Below are 14,588 nucleotides of genomic sequence, written 5' to 3'. Positions count from 1 at the left end.
CCGGCCTGTTCCTGCTTCCCGCACCGAGCCTATGGTGCGCGTCGCCAGCCCGGCCCGGCCTGTTCCTGCTCCCTGCACCAAACCTGTGGTGCGCGTCGCCAGCCCGGTCCGGTCCGTTCCTGCTCTCCGCACCAAGTCTGTGGTGCGCGTCGCCAGCCCGGCCCGGCCTGTTCCTGCTCCCCGCACCAAACCTGTGGTGCGCGTCGCCAGCCCGGTCCGGCCCGTTCCTGCTCTCCGCACCAAGTCTGTGGTGCGCGTCGCCAGCCCGGCCCGGCCTGTTCCTGCTCCCCGCACCAAACCTGTGGTGTGCGTCGCCAGCCCGGCCCGGCCTGTTCCTGCTCCCCGCACCAAGTCTGTGGTGCGTTTCGTCAGCCCTGTCCGGCTCGTTCCTGCTCTCCGCACCAAGTCTGTGGTGCGCGTCGCCAGCCCATTCCGGTCCATTCCTGCTCCACGCACCAAGCCAGGGGTGTGTATCGTCAGCCCGGTCCGGTCCGTTCCTGTTCCACGCACCAAGCCAGGGGCGCGTGTCGTCAGTCCGGCTCCTGCCAGCGGGGCTAGACAGGACCAGGGGTACTTTGGGGGGTTGGAGAGGAAGTGGGGATCAAGCCCGGAGCCGGAGCCGCCACCGAGGAGGAATGCCCACCCAGCCCTCCCCTGTTTTTGCTCGTATTTAGGCGCGGTCGCAGTCCGCGCCTTTAGGGGGGGGTACTGTCACACCCTGGCTCGGGGACTCATTATGTTGAGCCAGGGTGTGTTCATTCTATGTTTTCTGTTTCTTTGGTGGGTGTTCTAGGTTGTCTATTTTCTATGTTTGCCGGTGTGACTCCCAATCAGAGGGAACGAGTGTCAGCTGTCGGCTGGTTGTCTCTGATTGGGAGCCATATTTAATCTGTCTGTTTTTCTTTCGGGTTGTGGGATTTTGTTCGTGTGTGTTCGTGTTGTACCATAGACGTCACGCATTCGTTGTTTATTGTTTTGTTCGTGTGAGCATTTAATAAATAGAATATGTTCACTCGCAACGCTGCGCCTTGGTCTCCCTCATTAGACGATCGTGACAGAGAGAAAAAAAATCAATTTTGAATTAAGGCAACAAAATGTGGAAAAAGTCAAGGGGCATGAATACTTTCTGAAGGCATTGTAGATAAGATTAGCTTGGGTTAGGTTGTTTGCTACCTACCTAGCAAGCTTGCTAGCTAGCTAACTGTCTATGTGTTGAGTGCCTTATACAGTTACTGTTAGCTAGCTAGAGCTTTCTAGCTAATGTTACTGATCACATTACCTTCAATAATGCCTGGGTATTAAAGTAATGTTAAATCAGACTTAAAATTCAATGGTGTAGCTAACGTTACCTAGCTAGCTAACTTGCTCGATATTGAGAACAGTTTTGAAGTAGGCTAACATTATGTGGTGCAGTGAGTTTGTCCTTGGGAAAATTGTAGGTTGGAAATTAACGTTAATTACTAAAAGACACAAGACCTTAGCTGCTAGGTAACCTGTAGGTACACATTTAAAATGAAGCCAAATGCAGATTATGTAACATTATAGGCGCCAAAGATGTTAACAAAATCAGTAGCTAATACATAAAAGACAATAAATACAAATGCATTCATTATGGCCCAGGGGAGAAGGCTCCACAAGGAGCCAACTAGTGACTGGCTATGACTTGGCCTCGTCTACTGGCCTGAAAGATTATGGTCTTGTTTAGTTTGTATCTGATGTTAGTTTTGTGGATTTTGTTATGTAATTTGGCGATGTGGTACTGCCTGAGTTTGGAGTAGATGTCGGTGATGATTAGTGCGTAATGGTGGTTTTCAATGCCAATTTGTGTTGCTTTAACATAAAGATGATGGGGGCAGTAAAGCGTTGGGCCAGTAATCAAAAGGTCGCTGGTTTGAATCCCCGAGCTGACTAGGTGAAACATCTGCTGATGTGCCATTGAGCAAGGCACTTAACCCTAATTGCTCCTGTAAGTCGCTCTGGATAAGAGTGTCGGCTAAATGACGTAAATGTAGATGAGATGTCCCTGCTCCCTTTCTTTGCTACAACTGTGCTTTGTAGGAGCCGGATGGGACATTTCTTCCCTATCATCAGGACTTCTGTGTGCTGTCGAAGAGCCTCGGATGGGATCATTAACACCCCTCAGTTCCTCAGGTGGAGGAGGTAGTAGCTGTTGTCATGCATAAGTGGGAGCCAGGCTCTCCCTGCACTCGTTGCAGCTGAGGGAGAGCATGGCCTTGCAGACAACGAAGCCCGCAATGTACACCACTGCATTTCCTATTAGCGCGTTCATCTTAGTGTCTGGTGGTGGCGACAGTGACCAGGCCAGGCTCGTTGGTGAAGGGGGACTCCACCTCCCCGTCCTCAGTGGCTGGTGTTATTACTCTATCGGAGGCCACATGGACGAAGTCGGTGGAGTCCTGGCCGACCACATTGCCCTTCACCCCACACCTTGTGAGAAGGCGGTGGAATGCAGTCTGGAACTGCCCTATGTTCGGGTTGTTTTTCCAGCCTCCTATAAAGACAGAAAATGTATATGTATACACTCATTGGTGTTGTACACTGTAGGGTGAGACAAGGCAAGGTAGTTCAAAACTTAGTGGCTCCCCTTACTGCATTGAAGGACAGCTCCAGATGGTCTTGGCTGAATTTATATGTGAGGACATACTTCTGTTCTTGCAGGAGAGCAGGGAGGAGCCTGATGAGGGAATCTATGTTGATCACCCATCCGGTGACTGCAGTGTGTCTGGGAGAAAAAGGTTTGAATTATAATGAATTGTAGATGTTTAGTTCAAGGTGAAATACAAAAGTAGGTTTGATTCTTATAGGTGGTATGGGTCTGCACTTAATTCAGAAAGAAATAACATTATTTTTTATTTTTTTTCTAACCCGATCTGATAACAGGTCTTCAGTAGGTGCCTTGAGGAGGCATCAATGGACACATGCTTTTCCTGGCGTTTAGAGGCTTGTCCCCACGTTTTAAGTTGAGCAGGTACCTCCTTGCTTCTGTCAGGAATGTAACAGTTTGGTGCAGATTGTCAGTGTTGATGGCAGCCTTTGAGCCGAGGCCTCTGGAGCTCCTTGTGTTGAAGACGTCAAACAGATTGTCTATGTCTGTAAAATAACAAGAAATAGCTTGGTTTGCATTTCAGATGTAATTTCCTGAGATCAATGTGTGAGGTAAGATATATGAATACGAAATTATTACCTCACAGAACCTGACTGTAGGCATGCAATCTTGAAACTTGTGTTCCCCACACATGTACAGCATATTCAGGGCCTGAGCAACAGAGCGGCTAAGGTTTCCTGCTGCCAGGGAGACATGCCTCCTTGAGAGCTTGTTTGCTGCGTGCAATCCAGATTTCTCCTGCAGCTCATGGAGGTCGACAATGTGATCACCCCATTCTCGCTTTTGAGGCATTTATATCAGCGCAGTGAGTTCCTAACAAGCTTGAGCATGTGGCATGCATCTAAAAAAAAACGTGTTGGCTTGTCAACCCCAGATGGTGTAAAGGACGTTACGGTGGTCTCTTGGGTCTTAAGGTCGAACTGGCAGCCAAAAAGATCACACATTGTTGTGTTTCAATGCATGCCCATCCATGGTCAGCGTCTCCACATTTATATTGTCATTGCGGGTAGCAATGATGTGCTCTGTTAGTGTTTTTTGGACCTCCCCAGTAAGTGTCCGGGTGAAGAAGTAGGGCACTGGGGCCTTCCAATAGCCTTGAAGGCCCACTATCATAAACACCAAGGCTTTGCCGGGCTTCCCTCTTACTGCCCTTGTTGTCTGCCATGTCAACAAGGCCCACATTGTCATCTGATGTCGAGTTATACAGGACGTTCTGACGTATGCTCATCCCATCCAGCATCAGACAGCACCTGCATGGATGTGGTCATGATTATAGAAAACCATGTACGATATTGGTTTGTGTCTAGGCTGATTTTGAAAGGAATTCCTACCCACCACCCCTCCAAAGTGGCTGTGATGATAGATTAGGAATTCATGATTGATTAGGGATAATCACATCTCTCACCTGGTATATTGTTCGGGATCTGAGATGGCTTTGGTCTTAAGAGCCTCGATGACTGATTGGTTGATCCCTGGCTTGTCGTCAATTGTTTGCAGCCACCTAAAAGTTAATGAAAGGCTTATGCATTAAGTTATCGCCATGAAGAGTTTGAGGATGGGAAAGTGACTTATGCCGTCATTGCCAGATAATTGTATACCCAATCCTAAATCAATGCCTAGCCTCTACCCCACTGTACACTTGTATCTGAGAGACAATCTGGATTACATTTAATATTCTTTTTTATTATCTATGGACATGTGTATGCCCCCCCTTTCTGTGTCTCCCCTGCCGGAGGGCCTGAGCCCTTAGGATCACCGCAGAGGACACCTTGGCCTGATGACTTCAAGTCGTGCCTGGCCCAAGCTCAGCCGATTGTGCTGCTGAGCCAGGTCTGTATTTATGCTGCGATGGCAGCTTATATTATCAGAAGAATGTTGTGCCCCCTTCCCCCCCCCAAAAAAAAACCTCTATGAAAACCAATGTGACCATAGGGATGTGAAGTGTTTGTGCCCTTTATAGCCATTATGGATATTAATGATATTATTTGACCCTGTCCCTCTCTTATTCTTATGAATATGATGAACACCAAGTTGGACACCTGCGAACCATTTGGAGAAGAGACCATTCCCGTAGAGAATGTACAGTAGTCGATGGTCGAGTGTCCCTGGCACAGAATTCATATGTGCCTCTCATGATCTTTACAAGTGTATAGGGGGCAGGGGTTGATTTGGGATTGGGTGGCTTTCCTGCACTGACACCAGTTAATGAAGACCTTGTATTGAGCATCAACAGTACCACATTAAAGTCCTGGGGTTAGGTAAGGGTAGTTTCTCACTGAGAAAATAATATTATTTGGGACTGTACAGGTGCAGGGTCAAGGCGAAGTGGATTTGTTCTCTGAAGTACTGATGTTCAGGTCTCGTAAACAAATCCATGAGGAAATCTAAAAGAACAAACAATTGGCTATGTTGTGAAACACTTCTCTTATGCCTATGCATTTTAGCTGTGTTATTTCAATAACATTGTTAATGATCACCACCATGTCTTACCGGAGTACAAATCATCATTTATATTTTGCTTTTCATTCAGGAGGTTTCTTTCCTCTAACGGTTTAGTAACACTCCTGCAGGTAGCCCGCAGTCTGTCCTCCCTTTTTGTTTTTGGTGTGCAATTACCTGATTAGCTCATCTCTGTGCTCCTCTGTCTGATACAGCTTACTTTTGAAAGCCACTGCACTTTCAGAAGCGTAGCTATGATCTCCATGTTTACAAGAAAAATTGTTTCATTTAAAAATGTTATGTTTTATTTATCTATGTGTTGAGTTTACATTCTAAGTCAATAAGCAGGGGTGTACTATGGCAGTGGTTCAACTTATTATTGAGTACTTCAGGGGTACAGAAAATGTGATTGGGGTACAATAACTCAAAAAAGTTGAAAACCACTGTAGAATAGGATGCTTACACTGTAGACTGCCTTTTGCGAAGCTGATGGTGTTGGGCTAGTGATGAAATATCTTGTGTGCTGAACCACTGTCACTTTCACAAAGTTGTAGTAATAAAATGCTCAACTACTTAAGACATTGGCTCTTCTTCTTCGATGAGGTTTAATAACGGTTGGCAGCCAATAAATGTTGCATTAGCGCCACCTACTAGACTGGAGTATAACCCCCTTATACTTTGCTAGAATCTTTTTAATAAACAAATACCCTACAATCTAACACTAGACTCAAAATAAAATAAAATAAACACCCTACTCCACTATTTAAATCTATTTATTCCTACCTCAGGCCAACAGCCTGAAAGAATGGAACACCACCACTTAACACACCCTGTAACTCTTCTGACATCAAGTCTCGCACACCCAAATACCTCTCTGCAGCTGCCACCACAACCTCCATTTTCTGCGACTTAAGTTCCATCCCTACAGTACAGTTGATAACTATTGCTATAAATGCTAAAAATCCAATCTTACTGAAACATATATCACTTGTTGGTTTATCCCTCTGTACTGGTACAGATCCACTCCTCTCAGGATCCCTCCCCCTTGACCCATCTCCCTCTACTTTCTTCACTGCCTCAGCATTTGACAACTTCTGCACTACTCTAACCCTGGAAACCTCAACCTGCCTCTCTCGCATGGGACATTTCTGATCCCCAGCCCCATGGGCACCCCTACAATTAACACATACCACTACTTTCCCCAATGCTACACATTCATTTGTCTCATGTCCTTCTGCACACTTCTCACACCTAGGAACCTCCCTCCTACACACTACTGACACATGCCCATAAGCTTGACAGCTGTAACAACGTAACGTATTAAGCACAAAAGCTTGTACAGGATAACTTATATATCCTAACATCACTTTGTCCGGCAAAGACTCAACATCAAAACTCAAAAGAACAGAAAACGACTTTTCTGTTTCACCACTCACGCCCCCCTGTCTGCGTCGCACCAAACGACGAGCATCACAAACACTGGGAATCTTCCCCTTCAGTTGGTCAACTTTCACATTTTCTGCTACCCCAGTAATCACTCCTTTCAATGGCACCCTTTTTTTTTTTAACAAAACAATTCACATCTCTTGCCCCCATTCGTTTAACGCGGAGCGCCTGCTCCCTCTGACCAGCAGAAACACAAACAATTATCACAAGACCACTTCTGGTTACCCTCACCGATTCCACAGCACCAAACTCTGTTTTCACCCATCCTGAAACCACAAATGGATCAGTCAAAAGGCAAGGGTCCATTTTTTTCCAAAAACTTCACTCCTACTGTCACAGACTCAATTTTATCCTGACCCTCGGTGCAAGCCTCGGGCTCCGAGAACTTCACCACACCTACCACCTCTGATACTTCTCCCTCATTCACTTCCATTTCTCCTCCTGTCTTCAGCTCACTCTGCTTACACTTTCTACCATTCTTCTTTAACAAACCATCTCCCTTTTTCCCGCCATTTCTAACCGACTCAAGTTCACCCTCTTCCCTCTCTCTTAGACCTCCTCTGCCTCTGTTTTTCCCTCCATTCCTCCTCCGTATTCCAAGTATAGGTCTCCTTATGATAATACTGCATTTCTCCTGACATACATCTTGTTCTTGCCTTCTCAAGGGACGCCATTTAACATACAATCAACACAAACCCCTCGGCAGACATTGGCTCAAATCTAGATTGTGCCTTTAGATTTCGAGAAAATGAACAGCTAATGAAGAATCTTTCACTTCTGTCATTGACGTCTCAAACCCCAGCCTGGTCTGCTTGGTCTGTTTCGAAAGCGTTCCCGGAAGTCTTGCAATGTTGTGCCTCTGGTTTAGAAACTCTGTGACTTTACTGCCTTTGGAGTTAGTGCTGCTGTGCTGGCGGAACTAAGCTTTGTCTGTCAGCTGAGCGCGAGGAAGTTTGCGCGATTCCATTCGTTTATAGGGGTACAACATTTCTCTCCAGTAGTAGACAATGTTTTTCCTTCATCAATGTACTTGTATGTACGTAATCACTTACGCTTTCTACATTTTAACTCAAACAAACAAACAAATAACATGTGTATGTGAATACGCAACCACAGATTGAACGAAGAGTTTTGATGTGGCAGTGTGACCCCCATAGTTGCGCAGGTGGAGTCGTTGGTTTGTTCTATTGCTGTGTTTCATTCCTTTCTGAAGGAGAGTGAGACTGAATGAGCAGCAGTGGATGTCAGTTTGGGTGCAGTGAATGCCGGTGAGTGAGGTTGTCTGAAATTATTTACTTGATGTGGGGCGGTCTTCTTTGATTATTTTGGAAAATGTCAGACAGGGTCGCGTTAAAAGCACAATTATTTAAAATAACATTATTTAAGGAGATTTGCTATGGTAAATTGATCAACTTCTCTTCCCTATGAAGGAGGCAGATAGCTATGTTTACTAATCCAGCTGGGCAGCAAGGCAACTAGCTAGTTAGCCAATTAGACAGCTAAGCTAAGACAGTTTTTTTATTGAAAATATTAGCTGACAAGCGAAACAAAATGCAGAAATAGCCAGGTAACAAACGTGAATTAAGTAAGTTGTATGGCAAATGAAGGGAGCTTGCTATCTCACTTATTTCGTTTTTTTATAAACATGTTGATTCTTAGCCGGTGGTCATTATTGGACGTATAACTAGCTAACTACAAAGCATAACTAGCTAACGTTAGCTAACTTGCTAGCTTATGACATTCATTCGGCCAGTGTCCAAGGCAAGGGAGGACAGGTCAAAATACTGCAGTTGCTGTGTTGAGCGACTCCATCGTCGTATAAGACAATGCGAATGTAACCATGCTGTTAAAAAAGCTCTATGCTTTTGCTTTACCACAGATGCCATTCAAAGGCCATAGAATTGACAGTGGTTCAAATTTCCTAGTTAACAAGTGGTAAAATCATAACTTCCAGCGACCACAACCTATCCTTGCTGGCAATTGTTTACCAAGAGATGAATACTAGTCCCGTGTAGCTCAGTTGGTAGAGCATGTTGTGGGTTCGTTTCCCACGGGGGACCAGTATGAAAAAAAAGAAGAAGAAAATGTATGCACTCACTAACTGTAAGTCGCTCTGGATAAGAGCTTCTGCTAAATGACTAAAATGCAAAGATGGCTGGTTTACTGCTTTAACCCTTTATCAGATTTACTTTTATGTATCTATTTTTGCATGACGTTACCCATATGTGTGAATTGCTGCTTTCTGTGAATTAGATGGCTATGTCTGTATTTTGACATGGCAGTTTTTTTGCCTCAACAGGAAGATCAAAGAATAGTGGCCAAGATTCTGAAGTGGGTGTCATTGAACAGCCAGTCAAGAACCAAACCCTGACGTGATCTCTCAGGCTAGAACACTGTATTGAAAAATATAGCCAGGTGCATTCTGCTCCCAAGCAGTGTGCAGTTAGATGCATTTCAACCTCAGTGTTTGCAAATGGCTTGCTGTTTGAAGGACGAGCTTTTGTGTTCCATTTGCCTGAGTATCTACCAGGACCCTGTTAGTTTTGGCTGTGAGCACTATTTCTGCCGAAAGTGTATAACTGAGCACTGGAGCAGGCAGGAGCCCCACGGTGCCCGAGACTGTCCTGAGTGTAGGAGGACCTTCGCAGACCCTCTTCTCTCCCCAAGCCTCAAGCTGTCCAACATCGTGGAGCGCTATTCAGCCTTCCCGCTGGACGCCATCCTCAACGCACAGAGGAGCTCCTATCCCTGCAAGGACCATGAGAAGGTCAAGCTCTTCTGCCTGAGCGACAAGAGCCTGGTATGCTTCTTCTGTGACGAGCCAGCCTTACACGAGCAACACCAGGTCACCACTATTGACGAGGCCTACGAGGAGATACAGGTCAGTTCCATTGGACGTCCTTTCTCCTCGTCTAGTACCCTGGGGTGTCCAGAATTCTAAGTTGTAACAGTGATAGTCATAGTCAGGGCTCAGGGGTTGAATTAGGGGGGAATGGAGTGGAACATACTCTGATTTTTACCATTATTAGATGGTAGATGGTCCTACCGTGGGAACTGATGTAGTTTAAAACCATCTCATGAAAACTAACCTATTTGTTTATATTCTGTTGTCAATTTTTGACATGCTTGATTATTTTACCCTTATCATTTCAAATATGAAAGTATTTTGAAACTGAGCTCCATTTAACAACCTGACTATTGAGAGGGGAACTTGTTGATGTATTAACCTCAAAAGATGAACAACACCAGAGGAACGCTATTGTCAGTCATACAATATTATTTTTTCTATAATGTAGTCTAAGCAAACATCTTCTGCCAAGGGGCGGAGGACCAACCATTGATTAGTAAATTACCACACCATCTTTGCCCCTCTGGCAGAGTAAACAGAGGTCGAATAAGGACATGAGATTTTTTATACGTGGTGGTTTATTTTCTATCAATGTTTTATCGGGCACTAGGAAATCCCATCAAGCCGTTTCCTCTACCCTTATGGGCTGACTTTCCATGACCTTTCAATTGCTACAATTGTCCTTAATTTGGACTCACAAAGAATAAGGATTCAGCTGATTTAGTTACATCATGGCATTACATATGTAGTCTGAAAAAATTAATAGCATCTCTGTATAGACTAATGCTAGTGTATGTAGAGCAACAATCCAATTCAATTGATATTCCCAATATTCCCACAAACTTAGTCAATGAATATTGTTAGCCTTTTCTTCCACACTTTTATTAGTCCCACAGAGACCCAATCCCATAACTCTGGCATTGTAGCTAATCCTGTTCTCTTCTCTTTCTTTGCACTCCATTGTTACAGTATGTGTAATAGTACAAGTCCAATCCCATTTTGTGGATTAAACCCTTAAATCTGTCAACACTCAAGGCAGCTATAGACGCGTTCTCTGTCCCGAGCCACTGTCGGACCAGAGCAGAGGTGTGATATTGCAGCACTTGATTAACACTGTGGTTGGTCAACACCAGGGAGGGAGCTCTGAAAAAGGACCAGACTTGAGTGCTTATGGTTAACACTCGAGCTGCTGTTTTCAGCCTGAAGGGGTTACACAATCTCCTGACTGACTGCAGTAGTTCACACTGACTAAGAGCATCTGCTAAATGATGTAAATGTATTTGGGGAGTGAATATTGTAGTACAGTATTTTCCTACTGATAAGAACTACATCATGACGTTTTTTCATAGCTAGCCACACCAATTATCCTGCTCAGTGTACTGGTTATTTTACGATGGGGGTACAATACATATAATTGGATACACTTGTGTGATTTGAAGGTCAGTTTGACTAGTAGTTAGCTGGTAAATTGGGCTCTGGTAAGATTTCAAGGAATTTGAAGGAAACGTGTAATATACATTTTGTATCAAATGGGAGTCCGGAAGGGGAAGTGGGTGAAAATGTGCTCCGTTCATGTAGATGTAAAATGCATGACCAGAACTGGCTTCTTATGTCTTTGTGCCCTTTGAAATAATTTCCTCAATCCCCCTTCTGCCCTACAGCCATTAGGCTATCTGTGGGATGGCTGCAGGCTCTGAATGTTCATTATGTTATCCCCTCATTGCACACTGTAGTCCCCTGTAGCTCAGTTGGTAGAGCATGGCGCTTTCAACGCCAGGGTTGTGGGTTCATTTCCCACGGGGGGCCAGTATGAAAAAGTTTGCACTCACTAACTGTAAGTCGCTCTGGATAAGAGCGTCTGCTAAATGACTAAAATGTAGATGTAAAATGAAATTGTGTTTTCTTAGACTCCTCTTTTAATGTTGAGTACCTGACAGTCAAAGGCTTGATAGCCTATTTCATATGTCCTTCCCTCTAGTTCAATTGGGTCTACTTGCTGCTGTCTTCTTATAACATTATGAAGTGGGAGCAGAGCTCTAGGAGCCTTGAAACTGTCCATCTTGGTGTAGTTAGGCTGCCTTGGAGCATTCAAAAGGTCAGGGCAGTGTAATCTCAAAAGAGGATTAATTAGTACAACATGCTGCTCTTCTTGGACAATTTCTCTCTCTCCTTGGAGCCTTTTCCAATGGGAGCTGTTGTGACATTTAGTATTAACATTACAGCAGGAGGTTAAAAAGCTGCCCCGATCTACAGGACCCCGAGAGAAGCGACGGAAACAAACATGTCCCTATGAGTTTGACTTCAAATACAAGTCATTATATTTTATGAGAGTTCTTTCAGTTTCATTTTCATTTTCATTTTTTCATTGCTTTTAGCTGACAAACACCAGTTGGACGGTTAAAGAAACGTGTTGTTGCGCAATGGTTTTGCCTTTGGGTAGAACTTCACTTTGAACACCATGCCCTGGTAATGCTGAGTTAAGTGTCACGGTGTGATGAACAGAGGTGTCTAAAAGCAATGTTCAACTCAGAAGAAAGTGTTCAGAAGGCACTCGAGGTGCCAGGTAGGACGTCTCTGTTGAATGGGATTGATCTCGGTTTTTGTCAGGTGAGACTGAGGGGTATTTGTTGCTGGGAGGGATGGAATTTGGTGGAGACACACACACACACACACACACACCTTTCTTCCTCTTGTTCCCTCTCTGGCTGTAATGACACTGCATCTCCCTGAGGAGGTTCTCAGTCAGAGAGCACTCATCTGTACAACAGGCCACTGGGAGGCGGAGGAGGAGGCAGAGAAAACGGCTGTAGTCTGACTGACTCCTCCACCAGGTCTACTGCCCTAGGTTAAAACATTGCTTTTCAATTCACCTCTCAAAGCAGTAGTTTGCCCAGGGAAGCTTGCTTTTAGGTTACAGTATACTGTAGCTATATCGCCCATTCACCTATTGGAAGACGGGGGATATAGCAAAATGTCTCTGGTTACCTTGCTGTTTACGCATAAGCATTTTGGTTTTGCACTGAGCGCCTTAAAGATGATGAAATGCCCTGGCTGTTGCAACATATATGTTGAGCCAGGTAAGTGATGTTGTTGATAGTCTGTTGGCCTGGCCCTGCCCACAGATGAGCCCAGCCAGGGCTTTGGTTGTCCTGGGCAGGAGCTACTCTTTGGGCTGTGAGCGAGAGAAGGTTTAATCTCCATAGCTTGGCATGTCTCCTGAGTGGCGCAGTGGTCTAAGGCACTGCATCGCAATGCTAACTGTGCCACTAGAGATCCTGGTTCGAATCCAGGCTCTGTCGCAGCCGGCCGCGACCGGGAGACTCATGGGCGGTGCACAATTGGCCCAGCGTCGTCCAGGGTAGGGGAGGGAATGGCCGGCAGGGATGTAGCTCAGTTGATAGAGCATGGCGTTTGCAACGCCAGGGTTGTGGGTTCGATTCCCACGGGGGGCCAGTATAAAAAAAAAAAATGTAATCACTAACTGTAAGTCGCTCTGGATAAGAGCGTCTGCTAAATGACTAAAATGTAAAATGTTAAAAAAATGTCACTCCTCTGCTCTGACCGGGGGCAGGTTGTTGGTTGTTGTTGCTCATGTCAGGGGGCTTTTGCTCCTGCCGATTGACATCCTTTTCTCCTGTGGATCCATGCTGCAGTCAAATCTATAATGCGCTAGATAGCATGTCCTCCACTTCAGCTCAGTGACACACATGCTGCTGCCCACGCACACGCACGCACGTACACACACGCTGTCTGCGCACATGCCTTTCAATGTAAAGGATATTAAGGTGGTATAGAGAGAGATTTGTTGGCAGCTCTGCCATTTGCTTGAGGGAGCAGAGATTGAGGGAAAAAGTCTCATGCACTCTGCCTAGGAGGGTTGTATGCCTCTGTTCATAAAGGATGGCATGGCTAGCAGCACTACCCCTGTACAAATACAGAAATTGAAATCATGTTTAATTGGTTATTGGTTTAACCTAATTTAAATATTGATTTCATTTGCTTGCCTATTAGTCTGAAGTGTTGTGGGTGAATTGACTACTTTGTTTGATGCGATAATGGTGCTCGCTGGTTGTTTTGTTTTACATGTTGTTACCATCTAAAAACAGACTGGGAGATTGCTGTTTCAACTGTATCTTTCACCACACAGCTTATCAGACCTGTATGGCTGCTGTGAATGTGTGCTTTATTTTCAGCACATTTAGTTCCATATAGACAAATTGGAGTCACTAAGGCCAGTTCCTTAATTGTAATGAGGTCTGTCAGTGTGCAGAACAGCATGGGGACGGGGACAGGAGTATTTTGGGGTTAGAGAGAGCCTTTGCCTGCTTTCCAGTGGCCCCAGGGACATGTACCTCTTTCTGCTCCGCTTGTAATCGGACAGCGGTGATGGGAAACCCAAACTAGAGGAGAAGTGTTCTTTAGCCCCGGTTATACAGGGATTTGGGGACTAACTGAGCTCCAGAGACTTTGTTTTGAGGGATAGGCTGGAGGCTGTGGTAGGGGTGCAGCACATCTGTTTGCTTTAGCAAAGTCTCCAATGGCCCCCTGATTTGCTCTACCGCTATGAGGTCTACGGGAGCGCTGTGGTGTTCAACATCTCCACCAAGGTCTTTCAGTTAAAGGGAGCTCCTGTATACCATTCTCCGTTAGACCTCCCCAGTTATTATTTCATCGTTATCTGGTCCAGAACACAGAGGTTGAGGATGTGTTAACATTTTCCTCCTACCTGCTCCACTGGTATTTGAACCAGGGGAAAGAGAGGAGCAAGTGTCCCTCCAGGGGTTAACCAGGACTCTCTCTCTCTTTCGCTCAATCTTTCACTTTCTCACACAGCTCTCTCTGAGCCCCCCTTTCACATGTATGGCCATTGCTGCAGTAAATGATTCAGGAAATTTCAAGGGCACCCAATGGCTCTCTCCTGAGGCCTGTCCCAGTCCGCTCCAGCTCTCTTTCCTCTCTCTCACTCTCGTTTACTTTCCTGTTCTCTCTATCCCGTCATTAATCTTCCTCTTCATTCCTTATTCTTCTGAGAGAGGTGGTTCCCAGAGCCAGGCAGAGTAAAGAAATCTATAAAAAAAGAACTCGCTAACGTTTGAACAGTTTAGCGGTCAGTCAGGGTGGCATTGCAGAGAGAAAGAGACAGCGTTTGCATTCATGCGGAAACAGAGCCATGGGGAAAGGCAGAACAGTCATGTTCTGTTAGACGCATACAGACATAACGTCCTCAGT

General features: G+C 45.2%; 1 pseudogene across 1 annotated transcript in view; it reads left to right on the top strand.

Annotated features, from left to right (window-relative positions):
• Positions 1-7,722: 7,722 nt before the first annotated feature.
• LOC311137864 (E3 ubiquitin-protein ligase TRIM62-like) overlaps positions 7,723-14,588 on the top strand; it is a 41,129-nt pseudogene continuing 34,263 nt past the window's right edge. Inside the window, exons 1-2 of the transcript XR_014615468.1 lie at positions 7,723-7,779; positions 8,811-9,392. The product of XR_014615468.1 is annotated as an E3 ubiquitin-protein ligase TRIM62-like (transcript). The remainder of the gene's footprint in view (positions 7,780-8,810; positions 9,393-14,588) is intronic.

The sequence above is a fragment of the Coregonus lavaretus genome (genome assembly GCF_964263955.1).
Source record: "Coregonus lavaretus genome assembly, chromosome: 12".
In the NCBI taxonomy this organism is placed as follows: domain Eukaryota; kingdom Metazoa; phylum Chordata; class Actinopteri; order Salmoniformes; family Salmonidae; genus Coregonus; species Coregonus lavaretus.
Note: the sequence above shows the minus strand (reverse complement) of the source record. Positions and strands in the feature narration are given on the sequence as shown.